The sequence below is a fragment of the Dermacentor andersoni genome, chromosome 5 (assembly GCF_023375885.2).
Source record: "Dermacentor andersoni chromosome 5, qqDerAnde1_hic_scaffold, whole genome shotgun sequence".
NCBI lineage: Eukaryota > Metazoa > Arthropoda > Arachnida > Ixodida > Ixodidae > Dermacentor > Dermacentor andersoni.
This window is the reverse complement of record NC_092818.1, coordinates 93,090,039-93,111,794: the sequence shown is the minus strand read 5'-3', so window position 1 is coordinate 93,111,794 and position 21,756 is coordinate 93,090,039. Positions and strand designations below refer to the sequence as shown.

Here is a 21,756-nt window from a genome sequence, read left to right as displayed (position 1 = left end):
ACTTGCTTTTGTGCATATTAAAACACATGTTGCTCAACTGCTTGTTTCTTGCAGTAATCGCGACAGCAGGAAGTGTTTTAAGCAGAGCGCGTTCGAGGTTCATACACACCTGCACAGGTGTACCACAATACACGTGCCGATATAGCGTTAAGCTGAATATGTGCATTTTGCAGCCCTCGGCACCATTCGCCGGCCAGTCGACGATTCTTCCGAGAAGATGGGAAAGAAGCGGCTGCTTTGACTTATTAAGGAACGAATCCTCCCTACCGAAGGCGTATCTTATCTGCGCGCGCAGGAAGCGCAAGGAAGTGAAGGTTATAGTGGATGCGCTGCAAGAGTGAGCAAGGCTCCACAGAGCGTACGCCTGCGAACACGCAAAATGGCTGTTCCATGGTCGCGTACTGCTCTGCACCGTGCGCCTGCTATCCCAAAAATTTGGTTCTTTGAAGCTTCACTTATTGTGGGGAAAAATTTTTGGGGTTTACGTGCCAAAACCACTTTCTGATTATGAGGCACGCCGTAGTGGAGGACTCCGTAAATTTCGACCACCTGGGGTTCTTCAGCGTGCACCTGAATCTAAGTACACGGATGTTTACGCATTTCGCCCCCATCGAAATGCGGCCGCCGTGGCCGGGGTTCGATGCCGCGACCTTGTGCTCAGCAGCCCAACGCCATAGCCACTGAGCAACCACGGCGGGTTCACTTACTCTGGGAAGAAGGCACCTCAGGCCGCAGTCAATGCGGAGTCAGAAATGACATTCTGCCTCCTCGGCGGCGCGCTGTCCTACTAATGCGCGGCCACCCGAAGTTTGTTCAATAAAGCACGGAGATTCCTCAAGCCACAGCGAGAATACGTGTTTGTGCTCATAAACTCCAGATGGATCGCAAGTGGGTCCGTGTGTCGTACGTGTGTGTCTTCAGTGCATCCTTGCAGTGCAGTGAGAATGCGTGCATTTTTTTTTTCGTATCGCCGGACGTCTAGCTCGCAAGTCCGTCTGAGAGCCCCAGGAAGACCAAGCACAGAAAAGCAACTAGAAGGGAGCGATAAAGATGACCTTTTTTAAAAACACGCAAGAACTGGGCAGCGGGCGGTACCTACGGTTAATGGGAACAGTTCAGTTGGCTGGGCTGATAAAGCACGTTTATGTTCATAAAAGCCGGTAAAAGCAGCCTATTGGATCTCACGGCCCAATTTGCGAAGTTCTTTATGAACTCCTTTCAGCATGACTTCGGCAACGGTAATGCGATGATTCGTCGCGACTGCATCCTTTCGTTTAGAACTGCTGCTGGGTGGGGCGCGTCCGAGCAGCCGGTTGCGCGCATCGCGGCGTGGTTTTCGCGAGAAATGTAAACGAGAGCAGAACTAGCCCCACATGATGGCGGGCTAGTTGGTGGTTTCACTTAGCTTCACAATAAAGTGGCGTCTGGGCGCATCCTCGGTTTCTTCCTTCCTTCGTGGCACCGGCTCACAAGTCCGCCGCACGCCATAATGGCTTTGTGTGGTGTGTGTGCTGCAGTGTTGTGCGATTTTCTCGTCTTATTTAGTTGCCGTTCGCCCAACTTTTGCGGCATATGCCGATATTGACATGCCGAAAAAAGAGCTATGTGCCATGGGCATGTTCAAGTAATTACAGAGCAGGGGAAACGGCCCGAGTGTTTTCTTTCCCGAAGGACTAACTGCTGCGCACGAAGTGGCCGAGGGCGATTCCGCGGCAGGATTTTGCTCCTACAGAGAATAAAAGGGTAAGATATTTTTAGTTACACTGCGCTTCTGTAGTGTCCTTGAAGTGCAAACTCGATTATTCATTTTTAGTCACACGAGACCCATACGTAGCACGTATTTCGATTTCATTGCATGCAGGTATGCGCGCTGCACTTCGAGGGATCATGCCTTGTACGAAAGACTTCGTACACGGATCCTAGGACAGCGCGAGTGCTCGAAGTTTCTATGAAAGTACCACGTATTGGCCAACGATCAGCGCCTACCCTCTTCCCGGGATGCCCATCGTACTTGTCGAAACAAGACGGCTGCCCTTCTAGGCTGCCACCATAGAGCAAACGGGTCCGCCGAAAAGCATCCGACCTCGCTCGTGCGATTTCCGAATCCGCAGCATGCTACCAGAGTGAAGAAATTCAGCGAATTTTATCCGCCCTTCTTGAACTGAGAGAGCGGTTGCAGACAGCATGCGTGCCGGATGTGTGGATGGTTATTCATCGCCCCACTGCATGCACTCTTTTTAATCATTGGAGCGAGAGCGCACCTGTTTTGCACTCATCCGTGACTGTCTCCGTTGATGGGGAGACAAGTGCGTGCTTCCGCAGCAAAAGCATAAAGCGTTGTGGAAATTACGTGATTCCAAATGAGATCAATGATGTCAATGTTCTCCTACAACTGCTGAATCGGATGCAACGCATTGAGAACGCCGACTGTCCGTCTGATGGAATTCCGGATATTTTTTGTGTCCCCTTAGAAAATATAGGGGGACACATTACAGAGAGCAAAAGGGATATGGCTAGGTTTCTGAAAAAACAAAAAAAACCGGTCACACTACTTGTAAATGAACGCGTGCAGTATTCATCAGAGGTTACGGTACTCGCTTGCGTTTTGCACACCATATCCCCTCACGCATACAAGTTCCTCAGGTTATCACGTTTTCTGGTGTTGCCACATCCGAGTACGATACGAAATGGGTGTTCTTCATTTCAATCATTCAGTTACTGCAAGAACATAAATGAGACGGCTGCTGCTGCAAAAGCTGATGCAAATGCACGTAAATGAAAGACAGTTGCGAAGAAGTGAAAATAAGAAACGGTTGTTCTTGCCTGTTGTTTCTTGTGCTTTGATCATGAGTGTAGAAATAAAATTTTGTCCCTGCTCGTGAATTTTCTCTGCACTTTGCATTTGTGCACATTAGTTCTGTCTAGCTGGACCGAACGCCATGAGACGGCATTTTCCAAGCGTTCTCGACCTTTTCTCTTTATCATTTTGTCTTTTTTCATAGCTCAACGATAATCCATAATTTTTACACGCCACTTCTTGACCACACTAAAAAAATTATGCAGATCCCACGCACTGTGGTAATCAATGTAAGCGAAGCTTTCTGTGCTGGTTGCTTTCTTTGGCGATAATTAGCGGTGACGTTGACGGCGAAAGCTTAATTTCTTTAACTTTTAGTCTAACACGATACTCGGGAGTGGATGTGAGACGTTATCTTGCGTGCACCGCTGCTGTTGGTCTGCGTAGTACACAGAACACACAGGGCGTGGTGTTTGCTTGAGGCGTAGTTGTGAGCCATATTTCCTAACCTCTGAGAAGGTTGAGCATTGTCATTGTCTCCCATGACACTCGCTTCGTGGCAGAAGTATCAAACTTGAATTGGATTATGGGGCTGGGTACGTGCCAAAACCACAATCGGATTATGAGGCATGCCGTAGTGGCAAACTCCGGATTAATTTTGACACCGTATTTCTCTTTAACGTGTCCCAAATTCAAAGTGCACGTGCGTTTTCTATTTCGCCCCCGTCGAAATGCAGACGCGGCGGTTGGGATCAAATCCGCGACCTCGCGCAATGCCATAGCCGCAAAGCTACTGCGGCGGGCACAGAAGTGTTGATTTGACGGTCGACCGCTTCCGTAGTGTCGCCTGGACCCTGCGGTGCGATTGAACTAATGCGGCTCTGCTTCTGCAGCGCAGCGTAACTTCTCATCTTGGCATATTTGCACGGTGTTTATTTTTCAGAACTAGCAGGAACGTGCTGTGCCGTACCTTGAACTTAAGCTTATCCAGTTTCCCTGCAAAGGCTGTTGTATAGTAGTAGGGTTTCCTTGCCTTCTCACTCTGCCCCCCCCCCCCCCCCTTGCATGGGAACTGCCTCTTCTCCTCCCTTCTCTCTACAGCTCTATCCATGTCCCCTCTGGACTCGCACGTTAGTAGAAAGGGAAGGGCTGCAGTTCCTGCAATGCTTTGAACATAGTCTCGTATAATTACAACTGTCAAGAGGCTAATGTGGTGACGACCAGGGAGCTCCAGAGGGTATTGTGCACATTCAACGTGGTGGGGTCCAAACGAATTTCTCGTGTCGCCTTTCCTTTCTTCCGCGCTCCTGCTATGTATACACACGCTCTGAACCACACTCCACCCGGTGTACCATACAGCCGCAGCAGTAGCAGTGCTAAAGCCGAAGACACAAAGAAAGCTTCGCTTTAAACAAAGCAGACGCATAGCTTCGTGGAAGCCCTGAGCTAGCGGTGCAATCCTAGCCCAACCAAACGCATGCAGCGACGCGCCAATGAGGATTGAAGGCATAAATTTAACATCGAGACATGTGTAAAGTAATGCATCATGCACGTGCATCTGCCCAATGGTTCCCAGCTGAAGAAAACGCACACCATACAGGCAAACAAAGAGAAACGGGTACTTACAGGTTAAATGTTATTCCCGGCGTTTTCCTAAGACGGTATGTACAGCCGAAAGCAACTCACTATTTCACCATGGCCTACCGAGTTGCTGCAATGCTCTAGAAAAGCATGCCACAATTATCAGATACCATTACAATAGCAGCGCGGCAGCACAATCCGTGCTCTGCTGCACGAGTAAGTACAGCGGCGCGGACTTCCTGCCCCGAGCAAGATGGCGGCAACCAGGTTTACCTTCGGTGAGCCGCCTCCACACCAGCAGTCTTAGTACATAACCTCCTTTCTCTGCACTATGCGCAGCCGTCGTGTTCGCATTGGCGTCAGAATAGTGCGAGAGATGGCGCGCGTGTGGCGCTGCTGACGCCGCCTAACGGCAGGGTTACCCGGGCACAAAAGGGAGTAGCCTCTTTTTCTTTGGCTTGGCGTCGGCGGCATGCGCGGTCGTCTCGCGCGCTGGGCTCCGTAGCGGGGCACCGGGATGGACTGACTCGATCGTTCGAACGCGATACCATTCGCATGACTATGCACGCGAACGATTAGGCATTGGTGTCCAGTATGAGGGCGAAAATATTCGCTCGCTATCCTTCCGCGGTGAGTCAAACTTCCTCGATTCGTCAGAGCTCATCGGCATGTTCTATTAGTATAGCATACTCTACTAATAGAACATGCCGAATTATAATTCGGCTGGCTAGATTAGTGAATGAATGGTGCAATAAATGACATTTTAATTGTTCGCACTACTATGTTGTCGTTCCTTCGTAACACGGGCATGTTTCAGACCTCGCAATTCGCGCTAACCGGCCATCACAGTCTGAAACTGCTGTGCCTCAGAATGCACGATGAATACCTAGCAGGTCAGTGGCATTTGTGCAGTGTTCCTCCTCTTGACAGCGGGCGATGCAACTGTGGCACGCAAACCAGTCTTATCTTTATCAACTTTATCGACTAATACTTTTTTCTAGTCGGCAGCTATATTGTGATGTTAGCGTTTCAAAATGAAAGTGAACGATAGCGTGTAGAAACGCGTGCAATGCATCTGCTATTTCATGAACATGTAGGGGCGGTAAAGCTTGATGCAATTACTAGAACGAACTGTGGCGCCAGTGTCTACCGCAACTGTGAGCAAGGTGGTTGATCCAGCTTCGAAATCGTGGGTATGGTGCCTGGATTTGCGTATAAACTTCGTGCTTCTGGCTTTGAACGGCTTCGCGACTTTTCAAGCTGATCACTTTCAAGAAAGTACTGCGCTACAAGTAACTAAATAAGCATTATTAACCCTCTGAAGGTTTTTGCCCTACATGTACGGCGGCGGTTTTCTGTCCCGCAAGGTCTTTGCCGTGCGGGTACGGTTCCGACCCTCCGTTTGAAATTTCGCGCCATAATGACGATGAGCGCTCATCGGGAGGTGCTGCCACCTCTTAGCACTTACAAGATGCGTTTGAAATTGGTGCTACCTTCTTGGGGAGATAAACAGAGCTGATTGCTAGGTTCAGCGCGTCGCTCAGACTGTGGAAACGCCCCTTTGGCGGTTTCGGTTTCGCCGCGTGATCGCAACGGAGGCGCGCGAAACGTCATTTTTTTCTTTGTCGGAACTCTCTTGCAGGGCGGTGGAAGTTGATTTCTATCTTGATTGGCGCTGCTCTTAGCTTGCTTATAGCGCCGTTCGCGAGGTATTCCCGCTCTCAGTGGCAACGCGCTTTCGCGGTTTCGGTTCCGCCGCGTGATCGCAACGGAGGCGCGCGAAACGTTGTTTTTCTCTTTGTCGGCACGCTCTCGCAGGGGCGGCGGAAGTTGATTTCTATCTTGATTGGCACTTCTCTTAGCTTGGTTATCACCACTTGCTTATCAGCGCCGTTCGCGAGGTATTCTCGCTCTCCGCGGCAACGCGCTTACGCGAGAGGGTGCCTCAGACCTCTGCCCAAGCAGCCGCACGCAGAGATGGCATGTGTGCGCCAACACAACTCCTCGCTTCAAGAGAACAGACACGCATTTTAGGTGTGCAGACTGCCCACGTAGGAATACCGGGCAACGAGGAAGCAGATGCACTGGCAAAGCGTGCCCACCACTGCGTGGTCCCGCCCAGCCTGGCTGTGTCAGCCAATGATTTCACAAGCCACAGGCTTCGGCGCCATCTGCTGGCCTGCCATCCGGACAAGCGGACGTCCTTGGGCCGCCCTCCGCGACCACTTCCACAGCGTGGCCTCGCAGGCAGGGAGACCTCCCTCCTTCTGCGACTGAGGATTGGCTGCTGTTGGACGGGTGCTCGCCGCCACCGTCATGGCCTCATCGCCTCTCCAGCCTGTGCCTCCTGTGGGGAGCCCGAGACCCTGGAGCACCTCCTGCTGGCCTGCCCTGCTTACCTACAGCAGCGTGACCGTCTCCTGCAGGAGTTCCGACGCCTGGGGCTTCCTTCTGCACAGCAGGAAGACATCCTCTTCCCTGGTCGTAGCGAGCTACAAGCCCTCCTAAGTGTCGTCGAGTACCTCGACTCGTCGGGGCTCTCGGCGCGACTCTAGGATTTTCTGCAAAGATGGATAGCCTCACGGCTATCCAAACCACTACAGGCTACTCGGCCTGCCCCAATCATCTGGCTCCTGCTGGATCACCGCCCCCTGGCCTTTCACCCGATCACCACTCCTACCGGACCCAATGGGCCCTTCCTGCCGGACCGCTCAGCCGCTGCCCATGGCGTCACTTTAACCCTATTGTCACGTGGTGGTGACGTTAATAACACAGTAGCAATACTGTGAACGACAAAAAAAACTTTTATTGGGCGAACCTGTGCCCACAAAACAGGCTACACTTATAGCACAACGATAGCGGCGAACACGCTCGGCGATCGTCGAAAATCTGATCAGCGGGTCAAGCGCGTCGGCTTTTATACAGCAGTCGTCGAATGTTCCAGACTAATCGTTCGGACCCGCGTGCCTTCCACAAAGTTCTACACCATTCGCGTCACACGATGAAATCAGATAAAACAAGGTTCGGCGACAACAGACAGCCGGGTAGAAGAATCGATAACTTTCCAGAAACTTCGGATACATGCAAGCGCGTCCCGCGCTGTGCGATAAGATTTGTTAGGCGGCGAAACGTGTCGCCCGATAAATATAAGTACACGTGTCAATACCCCCCTCTTAAAAAGCATCGTCCCGATGCTACAAATATAAGGGAACGAAACACAAAAGGACACTTATTAAACATAACAAAACAACGAAAAGAAATCAAGTCCAAAGGTCAGTTACGCGAAGTCCCAAAGTTCGTCAACGCTGGTGGTACCCCACGAAACACAGAACCTCTTAAAAACTTCTTGAAACGGCTACAAACGGCTATAGACGTCTTGGTCTATGATAAGACAGAAAATAGAATTTTTTCTAAACATGACCTCAGCACTTGCAATATGCTAGTATATATTCTATCTGCGGCAAAACCCACTACTGGTGTCACTAGAGTCTGTTTTGGTAAACACATTCAGAATGTCTAACTCAAGAACTTTTCTAGATCTTTTTGTCTAAAAGTGCATAAAATGCCAAACGACGTGTTAAAAGTGCGGTTACCGTCGGCCGTTGGCGTTAGCGAATAAAAGACGCCACAGACAAATCGAACTCGTTGGAAGCAACATAAGTTAATTGGCTTTAATTTGGCTTAATAATTGGCTTATTGGCTTTAATAATTTCACACCAGAACTTCAAAAATCAAGGGCGTGTTGTTGTTTTCCATACGGGGCGCGCACACGACGCCTGGAAACCATTCTATGCTCGCGCCGCAGCTATACTGACAGCAGCAGGAGCGAAACGCCGGCGTTGCACAGCAGTGTGACAGAGCCACCGCACTGCGATCACTTCGGCGGCACAATCCAAATTTGTCGGACATCTTATTCTGTGCTGGAAACACTGGGAGGCAGGAAGTTTGAAAAAACGGTTACTGCCGCCCGCAATGTCTCGCTGTCTCGGTCGTGGGTTCGTTATTCAGTTGTGTGTCATTCTAAGCCGTTATGTACATTTATACTGGATATTAACTGGAGTCATTTAGCTGTGCTGATGCTGTTTGCCCTGTGTTATGCATCAGTGCTTCGTGACATCAGCTGTATTGCGTGTTTTCGCCGACGGCTTACTACCACAATGGCGGGAGCTACGTTCGCCGCCTTCGTGTCTCGGTGCGTCTTTGTACGTCGCACGTTCGGATAACACTTTTTCCGGTAAGTGAAATACATTGCACTTCGTTTTTCGTCAACAATGTGAATATTTTTAGGTGTTACCCGCGACAATTCTTGATATATGGGCTCTTCTGCCCTACGAGTTTTCGTCATTACTTCTATACGAGGGTTCTGCTTGTGTTCAGCCGTTCAGCACTACCGCGCTCCACGACTTCCGCAACACGTCAGAACTTTGCCCTGCTTGTTAGTCTTTGTGGTTAACGTAGCACGAACCAACCGAAAGGAGTGCATTCGAAGACGACGCGCTGGCTGTAATGCTGAACCAGACTGAACTCGCCCTATTTTGTGTCCTTTTGTTTTTGCGTGTGCGCGCGGGCGTGTCAGTGACTATGCAGTTTGTAGCGTTCCCACTTTATAGCAAAACAAAAATATAACTGCAATGTTAACTTCATCTATACAATTCCAAATTAAATCGTCTGCTGATGTACAAATTTCACTTGTGTTTTGTTCTAAATAAGCAGCAAAACCTTTAACCTAGTAGGTGCTTCATGTGGGAGTGAAATCACGACAGCTTGGCATTTATTAATGAATGACTGTGACTGGGTCACCTTATTTGTAGCTGCAAATCTGCCTTTCAACTGACCTGATGCTATCTTATTTTGTTCCTTTCACTCTATAGACGGCTGGACATCCTTCTTGTACCTTGGCGCTAGCTGGACGGGACCTCATCATGATCAGTGTAAGCCAATGTACTGTACCCTCTCTGGTCCTCCCAGTGCTTTCTATATGGTTTAAGGCCAGGGAGCACTTCGTGGTAAAATAGCTAGTTGGTGTCTCACAAACGGGCATTTTTTTGCACTGGTCCGTTAGAAGCTGCCACTCTTATAACCAATTACTCAGTGCCAGTGTACATACACAGTTCTACTAATAATTAGTTTCCCTAAGCCTTACAAAATGTACCTGTAGGTAGTCATTGCTATGTAAGAACTCAAAAATTAACTCTGCTGTATCATACAAGTATTCCATACGTGAGTAAAAATTTGCTACAACAGTGTACATTACACCTTGCTTCCCTAATGCACAACTGTATTCAAGCCAGTATGTGATTAGCTTGGTATTCTAAATGTTTTCAGTGTGATCTAGTTTCTTTACAGGAATTTACTGTCCAGCATCAGCAAGCAGTCTAATTTAAGATTTATGTGTGCTGTAAAAGGTGTGCTTTGCCGCTAGAATTGATAAAACATGGGCCGAGGCTTTCATACAAGGACAAACTTCAATTTCGCTCTACCACCATCAGCACTTGGCTGGCGCTTGCAAAATGAATCACATCAGGTAGCTTGTGCCAGACTGTTTTTTAACCTTATTGTGAGGAGATCGCAAAGTGATGTGTGGAGGCGCCTGCGTCTGAGATATAGACTGCGCTGCAACATATGTGCGTGTAGAACAGGCATGATGCTGAGGGTTCCAACAGTTTGCAGAGGTGCTCTTAAAATTTTGTCATAACTGCAATTTTACCTGTGCTGTTTTTTGTCATCTATTTCAATAATATCATTGGAGGTGTTAACAGAATTTAGCAATCTATTTGCCCTGGCCCATTAGCCTGCCACATTTGCCTTTTCACTAGGTGGGCAATTGTTCAGCATGGACCATCACTTGAATACACCTTTTTATGTGCAGTGGCTTCTCAATTGCAAGTCAACATACATGCTCAGAATTACCTGAGGCTATAGATGCACTGATGAATTTGCCACTTATACGAATCACTTTGCACTTTCTCGCGCAAACAGCATGTTAACACTTCCAAGACAATGGGCAATGTTATCGTTTGATCACATCATGAGATACTTTCAATATTGTATGACGCATCATCCAAGGTGTTGCATCATTTGTGTGAGGTATTGCCCTAAGCCAATTAGGGTCACATGAAAATATATCAACAAAAGTGATTGATCCAGCTAGGAGTGTTGCTTTGGAACACTACTTTATCACCAGTCCTCCTTTACATGCTACCTGCTTACTCTGTACTGTGTCATGTTTAAGTTTGAAAGAAAGGCAACAGCTAGGCAGCGCAAAATCACAAACTTGCTTTTAGTTCAACAATATAAAACGCTATTTCACTTTTTAATTAAGTTAGTACATCATTTACCTGCAGAGTGAATTACTGTTTTAAACTGATTATATTTTGCAGGAAACTTCTGAGACTTGTTTCGCAGGTTGATAAGTGGCTTTTTAGCCACAAAACACCATAAAATAATTTAAAGGCTGACTTTGACTCTGCTATGCAACTTAGTGACTGTATGACAGGAACAAGGTCTCTGAGTTGTGGCGCTGGCTAACACTCCCAGGGTTCTGCTAGGACACATAAATACCAAATAAAGTGGATGGAAAAACGATGCCGCTGTAGCTCAATTGGTAGAGCATAGCACGCGAAATGCGAAGGTTGTGGGTTCGGTTCCCACCTGCAGCAAGGTGTTTATTCATCCACTTTAATTTCCATTAATTTATTGTTTCTTCATTTCATTTATTAAGCACAAGTAATTTCCCCTATGTTGTCCTTGGTGTCAGTGTTTGTTGGCTTCTTATGATAGGAAATATACTAGTCATTTTAAACGTCATCGCATACATACCTTAAGATACCCATAATTGAAGAGAAAGGAGTGCTTAAATTTATTTTTAATGTGAGCCAAACTTCTTGCTTAGCACATATTGCTAATTGAAGTTCCAATTTCAATATTCCCATTTCCTCCCTCGCCTTTTTTTTCCTCTTCTGTAGAGGTACTGCTTGCCTATGTCTACAAGAACCGTCACGCGTGGCCTGTGACAGCAAGCTTTTGTGGGCAGCAAGTGCTCTCCTACGAAGGCTGGCCTACTCTGGCAGCGGCGGCAATCATCTTCAAGATTTATCCATGATCACCTTTGCTGATATTTGTCACTCTTGTTAATTGCACTTTCTGCATCTTTTCTAATTTATTAGGTAATAAAGTATGAGTATGTGACATGGTGTGAAGTAGATGTCTTGCTGCATTTTCACTTGCAATCATCTTTTATGCATGAAAAGCTCATCGTACAGTTTATTAAAAAAAATAACAGCATATTTTGATTTATCTTTCAGTTCTGGTAACATGCAACGTGCAAGCAATTCACTAATGGATGGTATGCCGACGAACTGGCCATTATTTCGGTGTGATGCTGTGCAAGCATGCGGCGTTACCTTACAAGAGGCACCCACAAAGTAAGTTACAATTTACTTTTAAATGAAGCATGGACATCAGAAAAAATATATTTATATTGCTAGTTAGAGTGGTTTGCAGGGTGTTTTTCCAGATGTACTATCCTTTATTTCTTAACTCATTGCAGCACAGTGTTCTGTTTCGTATACTGGTGTAAGGCTATTGTGCCCCCTGTAGCTGAAACCAGGATGTAATTTTTGCCTGAACTGCAGCATCACTGACAAAATGTTTCTTTGCTAGAAACTTTCAATTTGGTGGAGACGCAGCAGGGCGAAGTTTTGTCAATAATGACGTGTTTAACGCAGAGATGTTTTTGTTTAGGTCAATGGGTGAACATTAGAATGATATCAGCATACAATACAGATCTTGTTTTATTTGCAAAATAATTCTGACAGGCGGCATTCAATTGATTGGTCTAATTAAAAAGCACTAATTGACCAATGAGGCTGTACTACACTATTCCCATGGTTCACATCTGGAAAAACTACCTGTGCATCACTCTATCCGACAATATAAACTTTTTTTTTCTGATATCCATGCCTCGTTCAAAATAAATTGTAACTGTGGGCAAACGTCGTGTTACTGTAACAGCTGCCGCAAAAATTTGAGGGAATGTCTAATAAAAGTCTTCGGTTGTTCTTGTCAAGCTGTCCATTAGCCAACTTTTAGCGTAACGTTAGCAGGGCTTACTGAAGTACTTCTAGACGTCCATGGCTACAAAATGTCTTGATCAAGACAGCTACTAGGCTTTTGAATTAGCCGTTCAAGACATCTTTTAGACATCAAATAGCTGCTTGCGTGTTTCGTGGGACGGCTTGAGTCGCACAACGTGGACAATTTCAGGTCGTGAGCGGCGCCGCTGTGACAGCGAAATGCCGTCTGGCACGACCTCATAGTCCAGGGCGCCAATACGTCGGATGATCTTGTACGGCCCGAAATAGCGACGCAAGAGCTTCTCGCTCAGTCCTCGTCGGCGTATAGGGGTCCAAACCCAAACACGGTCACCGGGCTGGTACTCGACAAAGCGTCGTCGGAGGTTGTAGTGTCGGCTGTCGGTCCTCTGCTGGTTCTTGATCCGCAGGCGGGCGAGCTGTCGGGCTTCTTCGGCGCGCTGGAGATAGCTAGCGACGTCAAGATTTTCCTCGTCAGTGACGTGCGGCAGCATGGCGTCGAGCGTCGTCGTCGGATTCCTGCCGTAAACCAGCTTAAACGGCGTGATCTGTGTTGTTTCTTGCACCGCCGTGTTGTAAGCGAATGTTACGTACGGCAGGACGGCATCCCAGGTCTTGTGTTCGACGTCGACGTACATTGCTAGCATGTCGGCGAGGGTCTTGTTCAGGCGTTCCGTGAGACCATTCGTCTGCGGGTGGTAGGCAGTTGTCCTCCTGTGGCTTGTCTGGCTGTATTGCAGAATGGCTTGGGTGAGCTCTGCTGTAAAAGCCGTTCCTCTGTCGGTGATGAGGACTTCTGGGGCACCATGTCGCAGCAGGATGTTCTCGACGAAAAATTTCGCCACTTCGGCTGCGCTGCCTTTCGGTAGAGCTTTAGTTTCAGCAAAGCGAGTGAGATAGTCCGTCGCCACGACGATCCACTTATTCCCGGATGTTGACGTCGGGAACGGCCCCAACAAATCCATCCCAATCTGCTGGAATGGTCGACGAGGAGGTTCGATCGGCTCTAGTAATCCTGCTGGCCTTGTCGGTGGTGTCTTGCGCCGCTGACAGTCTCGGCATGTCTTGACGTAATGGGCGACGTCGGCGGTCAGACGCGGCCAGTAATACCTTTCCTGTATTCTCGACAGCGTCCGGGAGAATCCGAGGTGCCCAGCGGTTGGATCGTCGTGTAGGGCGTGCAGTATTTCTGGACGCAGCGCTGACGGTACAACAAGAAGGTAGCTGGCGCGGACTGGTGAGAAGTTCTTCTTCACGAGCAGGTTGTTTTGTAGCGTGAACGACGACAACCCGCGCTTAAATGCCCTAGGGACAACGTCGGTGTTTCCTTCCAAATACTCGACGAGGCCTTTTAGCTCCGGGTCTGCTCGCTGCTGTTTAGTGAAGTCTTCCGCGCCTATTATCCCAAGGAAGGCGTCGTCGTCCTCGTCGTCTTGCGGCGGGGGATCGATGGGAGCGCGCGATAAGCAGTCGGCGTCGGAGTGTTTTCTTCCGGACTTGTATATTACCGTGACGTCATATTCTTGTAGTCTGAGGCTCCACCGCGCCAGCCGTCCTGAAGGGTCCTTTAAGTTAGCTAGCCAACACAATGCATGATGGTCGCTGACGACTTTGAATGGCCTGCCATAGAGGTAAGGGCGGAATTCAGCTATAGCCCAAATGATGGCGAGGCATTCCTTTTCAGTCGTAGAATAGTTGCTTTCCGCTTTTGACAGCGACCGGCTAGCATACGATATCACCCTTTCAAGTCCTTTCCTCTGGACTAGGACGGCACCGAGGCCTAGGCTACTGGCGTCAGTGTGGATTTCGGTATCGGCGTCCTCGTCGAAGTGTGCAAGTACCGGCGGCGACTGCATGCGTCGTTTGAGTTCTTGAAATGCCTTGGCCTGCGGCGTTTCCCACTTGAACGCGACATCACATTTGGTTAGATGTGTTAGCGGCTCCGCGATGCGTGAGAAGTCCTTGACAAAGCGCCTATAGTAGGCACACATGCCAAGGAATCTACGCACTGCCTTCTTGTCGGTTGGCTGCGGGAACTTTGCGATGGCAGCTGTCTTCTGTGGGTCGGGGCGTACTCCTGATTTGCTGATCACGTGGCCTAGGAACAAAAGCTCATCGTAAGCGAAGCGGCACTTTTCCGGCTTCAGAGTGAGCCCTGATGACTTGATGGCTTCTAACACTGTCGCAAGCCGCCTAAGGTGATCGTCGAAATTTCCAGCGAAGACAACGACGTCATCCAGGTAAACAAGGCATGTCTGCCACTTCAGTCCGGCTAACACCGTGTCCATGACGCGCTGAAACGTTGCAGGCGCCGAGCACAGTCCGAATGGCATGACCTTGAACTCGTAGAGGCCGTCTGGCGTGATGAAGGCAGTCTTTTCGCGATCTCTCTCGTCGACTTCTATTTGCCAGTAGCCAGACTTGAGGTCCATTGACGAGAAGTATTTAGCGTTGCAGAGCCGATCCAATGCGTCGTCTATCCGTGGAAGGGGGTACACATCCTTCTTCGTGATCTTGTTCAGTCGACGATAATCGACGCGGAAGCGTAGGGTTCCGTCCTTTTTCTTTACCAGGACTACAGGAGAGGCCCACGGGCTTTTCGACGGCTGGATGATGTCGTCGCGCAGCATTTCGTCGACTTGTTGCCTAATAGCTTCACGTTCTCGCGTCGAAACTCGGTAAGGGCTCTGGCGGAGTGGTCGAGCGCTCTCTTCGGTTATTATGCGATGCTTTGCAACTGGTGTTTGTCGAATCCTCGATGACGTCGAAAAGCAGTCTTTGTATCGTCGGAGAAGACTTCTGATCTGTTGCTGCTTACTCATAGGAAGACTTGGATTCACGTCGAAGTCTGGTTCGGGGACAATGCTCATCGGGGTAGATGCGGCTGAATCCGAGAGGGCAAAGGCATTGCTGGTTTCCACAATTTCCTCGATGTATGCGATTGTCGTGCCCTTGTTGATGTGCTTGAACTCTTGGCTGAAGTTGGTTAGCATAACTTCCACTTGCCCTCCGTGGAGTCGAGCGATCCCTCTTGCGACGCAAATTTCACGGTCGAGCAGTAGATGTTGGTCGCCCTCGATGACGCCTTCTACGTCAGCGAGTGTTTCAGTGCCGACGGAAATAATAATGCTGGAGCGCGGCGGGATGCTCACTTGATCTTCGAGCACACTCAAGGCGTGGTGACTACGACAGCTCTCCAGCGGTATCGCTTGATCTTGTGACAGCGTTATCGATTTCGACTTCAGGTCGATGACTGCGCCATGTTGATTCAGGAAGTCCATGCCGAGAATGACGTCTCGTGAACACTGTTGGAGGACAACGAAGGTGGCAGGGTAAGTCCGGTCATGAACGGTAATTCTTGCCGTGCAGATCCCAGTCGGCGTAATCAGGTGTCCTCCAGCGGTGCGAATTTGAGGGCCTTCCCATGCAGTCTTAGGTTTCCTCAACTGGGCGGCGATGGGTCCACTCATGACGGAGTAATCGGCTCCTGTGTCTACTAAGGCGGTGACTGCGTGGCCGTCGAGAAGCACGTCGAGGTCGGTGGTTCTTTTTCTTGCGTTACAGTTAGGTCTCGGCGTCGGATCACGGCTGCGTCGTGTTGAACTGAAGCTGGAACGTCGCGTCGTCAAGTCGTCTTTCGTCGGTGTAGTCTTGGCTTCCTGACTTCGTCGGGACGGCGGCGTGTCATCATTAGGTCGTCGAGATGGTTTCTTCGTCGTCTTCGTCGGCGGCGGAGGATCTTCGTCAGTTCGACGAACAGCAACCGCACCTCCATCGGTTGCTGCTTTTAGTTTTCCGGATACGGGCTCGCTGACCGGCCCCGGGCTGGGCCAGTGTATGGTCGGCGCTGCGGCGACAGGTAGCGGCCTGGTGATGGCGAACGCGACGGTCGTCGAGAGCTCCACTGAGTAGCGGCGAGGTAGCCGGCGATATCGCGAGGGAGTTCACCTCGCTGCGGGCGCGGAGCATTGACGGCGAAACCTTGCAGTCCCATCTCCCGGTATGGGCATCGGCGATACACATGGCCGGCTTCTCCGCAGTGATAGCAGAGCGGACGGTGGTCGGGGGCTCGCCAAATGTCCGTCTTCCTCGCGTAGGTGCGCTGGGCGACGGGTGGGCGTGCTGGCGGCGGCGGCGGCGGACGACGGAATTGCGTCGTTGCAGGGCCCTGGCGTGGTCGCGGAGGGGGACCTTGACGGCGTGCGACGGCGGCGTAGGTCATCGCTTCTGGCTGGGGCTGCGGTAATTGAGGTTGAACCTCAGGAACCCCAAGCGATCGCTGAACCTCATCTTTCACGATGTCAGCGATCGAAGCTACTTGAGGCTGCGACGAAGGCAGGACCTTGCGCAGTTCTTCGCGCACAATGGCCCTGATGGTCTCTTGAAGGTCGTCCGAACCCAGTCCTTGGATGGCATACTGCGGCGTGTGCCCCTGGCGGTTATATTGCCGGGTGCGCATCTCCAGAGTTTTCTCGATCGTAGATGCCTCTGCAGAAAACTCAGCCACAGTCTTCGGTGGGTTACGAATAAGTCCGGCGAAAAGGTCTTGCTTGACGCCGCGCATCAGGAAGCGAACTTTTTTCTCCTCCGACATTTCCGGGTCGGCGTGCCGGAAAAGACGGGCCATCTCCTCCGTGAAGATCGCGATCGTCTCGTTTGGCAGCTGCACTCTGGTTTCTAGTAGAGCTTGGGCTCGCTCTTTTCGCACGACGCTTGTAAACGTGTGCAAGAAGCCGCTTCGGAAAAGGTCCCACGTCGTTAAGGTGGCTTCCCGATTCTCGAACCACGTCCTGGCGGCGTCTTCCAATGCGAAATACACATGCCGCAGCTTGTCGTCGCTGTCCCAACTGTTAAACTTAGCGACCCTCTCATACGTTTCGAGCCAGGTTTCCGGGTCCTCGAATGTTGATCCGCGGAACGTCGGAGGTTCCCTGGGCTGCTGCAGCACGATGGGGGACGCTGGGGCTGCCATTGGGGTTGCCTTGTCCACAATCTTCTTGGTCTTCTCAGGTAGAAGTCCGTGCTCCGGGGGCAGCTGTTGAAGACGACGGCTTGCTCGATGCTCCGGGACTACGTTGATGTTCTCTTTGCGGTCCGGGCTTGGATCACGGCTTGTCGGGGGCGTCCGGTACATGAACGAAAAGCACCTCCACCAGATGTCACGTGGTGGTGACGTTAATAACACAGTAGCAATACTGTGAACGACAAAACAAACTTTTATTGGGCGAACCTGTGCCCACAAAACAGGCTACACTTATAGCACAACGATAGCGGCGAACACGCTCGGCGATCGTCGAAAATCTGATCAGCGGGTCAAGCGCGTCGGCTTTTATACAGCAGTCGTCGAATGTTCCAGACTAATCGTTCGGACCCGCGTGCCTTCCACAAAGTTCTACACCATTCGCGTCACACGATGAAATCAGATAAAACAAGGTTCGGCGACAACAGACAGCCGGGTAGAAGAATCGATAACTTTCCAGAAACTTCGGATACATGCAAGCGCGTCCCGCGCTGTGCGATAAGATTTGTTAGGCGGCGAAACGTGTCGCCCGATAAATATAAGTACACGTGTCACTATACTCTCCTATCTCCTTTGCTCCCACTCTCACCCCCCCCCCCCCCCCCCCCACCCCTGTTGACGCTGAGCCGTGCTCCCGCAAGGGCTGCAGAAAACAGCGTCAACCTTTCCTTCTCCCCTTCAAGAACCACTTCTCTCTCTGTGCAGACTGCGATAAGGCGCTGTGCGTAGACCCGTGTTATAAGGAGTACCACGCTCGGAAATATTATTGAACATTTTGCAGTTCTGAGTGATGCCGACACGAAAATACTGTTCCTAATTATTTTTGACTATTTATTCCCGACTTAATACATTTTGGACATTCAAGATCCGCAAAAAAGTAATTTGACCACCTGGGAAAGTTTTTTTCAAAATAATTCGACCCTCAAAGGGTTAAAATTGTTCGACGGCAGGCTTCGAACACAGGACCTACGATGGCACAGAGGCCCGATATTAATACCATTACGCCACGGACGCACGGACAAGTTGAACCACTGCAACGGCAAACGATTATGCGTGTTCGCAGTCTTATTGCCTTTCGCGTTAAAAAAGAAAAAGGTATATATGACTTTGGAATGTGGGCCGATAAGAACGTCAAAAGGCACAAGCATGAACATCAGACAAATCCGTGTAAAACCCATCATTGTCATGGTGGCTGAATGATTGCAGCGCCAGAGTTCTCTCAAGTGATTGTTGCGTGAAACTCACGGCGCCCAAAGAGTACAGTAGCGCCTGCTCTGATAGGCTGACACCGCGACCTTCGGTACTTCAGTATGTCTATGCATCAGCACCAAGGTGAAAAAGTTTAAACGAGCTAGCAGTAAGGTGTGAAACGCCTGAATTGCAGAGGAGAGGACAAAGTCTCTCCACACTGCGGCTGGGGCGCGCCAACTCCACAACAAATGCTGTTTTTTTACTGCTAGTGGATTGCTCCGCTCATGCACCAACGAACGTTTATTCCAACCGATGCTGCATGAAACAGTGCAAGGCTTACTGCGCGTAACAGTAAACACCTACCCCGATGCTCCATCAGAACGAACATGCTTGAACGGTGCTGCAAGGTGAAACAATTTAAGCGAAGCTAGCAGTAAGATGTGAAATGTATGAATTGTAGAGGAGAGGACAAGGTGTCTCTCCACATAGCGACTGGGGCGCGCCACCACCACAATAAATGCTGTGTTTGTAGCGCTCACACAGTCCAGAGATAGGGCATCAGCATTACAAATAGGGTTGAATTCCATAAGGAGGCTCCCAGTTCCTTCGTAAAATATATCGACGACTGAAGTAAGAGAATACGTGAGAGACGCCGCCACGTTGAACACCATCGCGCTTCGAGAGTCCACTCTCTTCAGGAGGCCTCCCGCTTCCTGCAACAAGGCACTCGCAAGTGAGGTGGCGAAGGACTCAGGGTGGGAGACGGTCTTCACGCACGTCTCGTAGGATGAGTGGAGGAACCTTCCTGCATTAAGCATTGTTACGTTGGGTGGCATCACGCCTGTTGTCATGGCGCTATCGAGTCTAAAGTCAAGGCCGGTGTTTTTGTAGCGGCCGAGCTCGATCGAACTTGAGCAGACGTACGCGAAGAAGTCGTCGCACGGGTCTACGCTCGTGTTGAGGTACCTGGCTATTTTGCCGACCTCGTCGGGGCAGCAGAACGAGTGGGTCTCGGTATCCGAAGGCCGCTTGCTCTTTCTCTTTCCCACAATCGCGTAGACACTGGAGGACACAAGCGCCACGATTATGGCCACAGACGCTGCACCGACACACCCGGCGAAGAGCGTGCGTTTGCTGGCGTTCTTGAGTGGCACTGCGTTGACGGGACAGGCTGCTGCGGAAGCCCCAGAGCCGCAAAAAGGCGCTGTTACTCGTTGTGGATGAGCACCGTCCGCCATGGTTTCGCTCTTCTTCTTCGGCGCCTCGCGGCCCGTGACTTGCACGTGCCGTCATCGGGTGGATTATGAATGTGAAATTTTACAGCTAAGCTGTTTGGTGATGCGACTATAAAAGCGCTCGAAAGTGTTATAGGTCAGCTATCACGTTTTTTTTTTAAATTAAGAAGGAACGAAAACTACATAACACGATGATGTTTATGATTTGACAAAATGTGGGGAATTATAGGGGCAAAATACCGGCAAACTCCGATGTGTACCCATCAGAGGTTAAATAAAAATGGCTAGGCCCTAGTTTTTGGGCCGCTTGGAAGCGTTATACGAAACGTTTCTAAATGTTATAGGCTCGTCTGAGAGGAGAAAAGATCGCAGGTAATTCGTATTTTGATTATTATTAAAGTATTGGGTGTTACGTGCCAAAATCACTTTATGATTGTGAGGCACGTCGTAATGGAGGACTCCGGAAATTTTGACCACCTGGGGTTTTTTAACGTGCAACTAAATCTATGTACACGGGCGTTTTCGCATTTCGCCCCCATCGAGATGCGGCCGCCGTGGCCGGGATTCAATCCCGCGACCTCGTGCTCAGCAGCCCAACACCATAGCCACTGAGCAACCACGGCGGGTAATTCGTATTTCCAAGAAATTGGGGACGCATTATGGTTTGACGCGTACCGACCGTCTGAAGTGTTCAGGTAATTAGGGGCATATTAAAATATTAAGGCACAAGCCCTCCTTGATGATTATGCATGTCATGCGAAACACTTATGAAGGGCATAGACGACGCAAATGCGAGCAAGGAGTTCGGACGATGGTATGACACGACATCATGAGAACCATGAAATGACGACGTCTGAGCGGGCGACGACGGTATGGTATGAGGACGGTGGGTGTACGATGGAGCATCGTCTGAAATAGAATCACTCTTATTTTGCGCGTCGCACCCAGTGACTTTCACATCCCGCGCATGTTAAAAAGACCACGCGAGCACCAGTCCCTCTTTTCGTTGCGGAAGTGTATACTGGGTGTCCCAATTATGATAAATGTTCTATTCTTAAATTAAAGCCTTCTATATATGCAGGTGAAACCAACTCTATAGCTGTAGAAGTAACCTGAAGAAGCGTCTACAACTGATTCTGCTGCTCCTAATTAATTCAATTGCAATAATTATTTACCAAATATAATAACTAATATAGCTATATTTCAATATTATATGAAGTAGCATTCTTTATAATTTAAATGTTATACTTACGGGACATGTTAATAATAAATTAAATTTTGGTGTTTTACGTGCCAAACTCACCATCTGATTATAAGGCATGACGTAGCGGGCGTCTCCGAAAATTTGGACAACCTTGGTTTCTTTAACGTGAAACTAAATCTAAGTACGCGGGTGTTTTCGCATTTCGCACTCATCGAAAAGCCGCCGCCGAGGCCGGGATTCGATCACGCGACCTGGTGCTTAGCAGCCCGTCACCACAGCCACGAAGCAACCACGGCGGGTGTACGGCTAATGTGTTAACAGGATACTTTAGAACAGATTCAATAAGATGCAACTAACTGTGACACTCCATTATTTTACAAGTGTGGCTCTTTATTTGTTCAACGTCCAAAAAAAAATGCATTGAAACTAAAACCCTCCCGGCTTCTTGCTCATGTGCCGCAAAATTTCTACTCTCAAACAATCGTTGAACGAATTCTGCTCTCGTATTGTGGTATTTTGCTAATAAATACGACACGTTCATTTCTTCTACGTCACGACTACATTGATGGCGTCTACATGCATGTTGGACTCGGAGTCAGGCAGCAAAATGATAGATGTATATCTATAGCTAGTGA

At 49.4% G+C, this 21,756-nt stretch overlaps 1 long non-coding RNA gene across 1 annotated transcript; it reads left to right on the top strand.

Moving 5' to 3' along the window:
* The first annotated feature begins 8,346 nt into the window (after nt 1-8,346).
* On the top strand, nt 8,347-12,599 carry LOC140218367 (uncharacterized). The gene is made up of 3 exons (XR_011894644.1): nt 8,347-8,612; nt 9,250-9,309; nt 11,346-12,599. It is a non-coding gene; the product is annotated as an uncharacterized lncRNA (long non-coding RNA).
* The last annotated feature ends 9,157 nt before the right edge of the window (nt 12,600-21,756 follow it).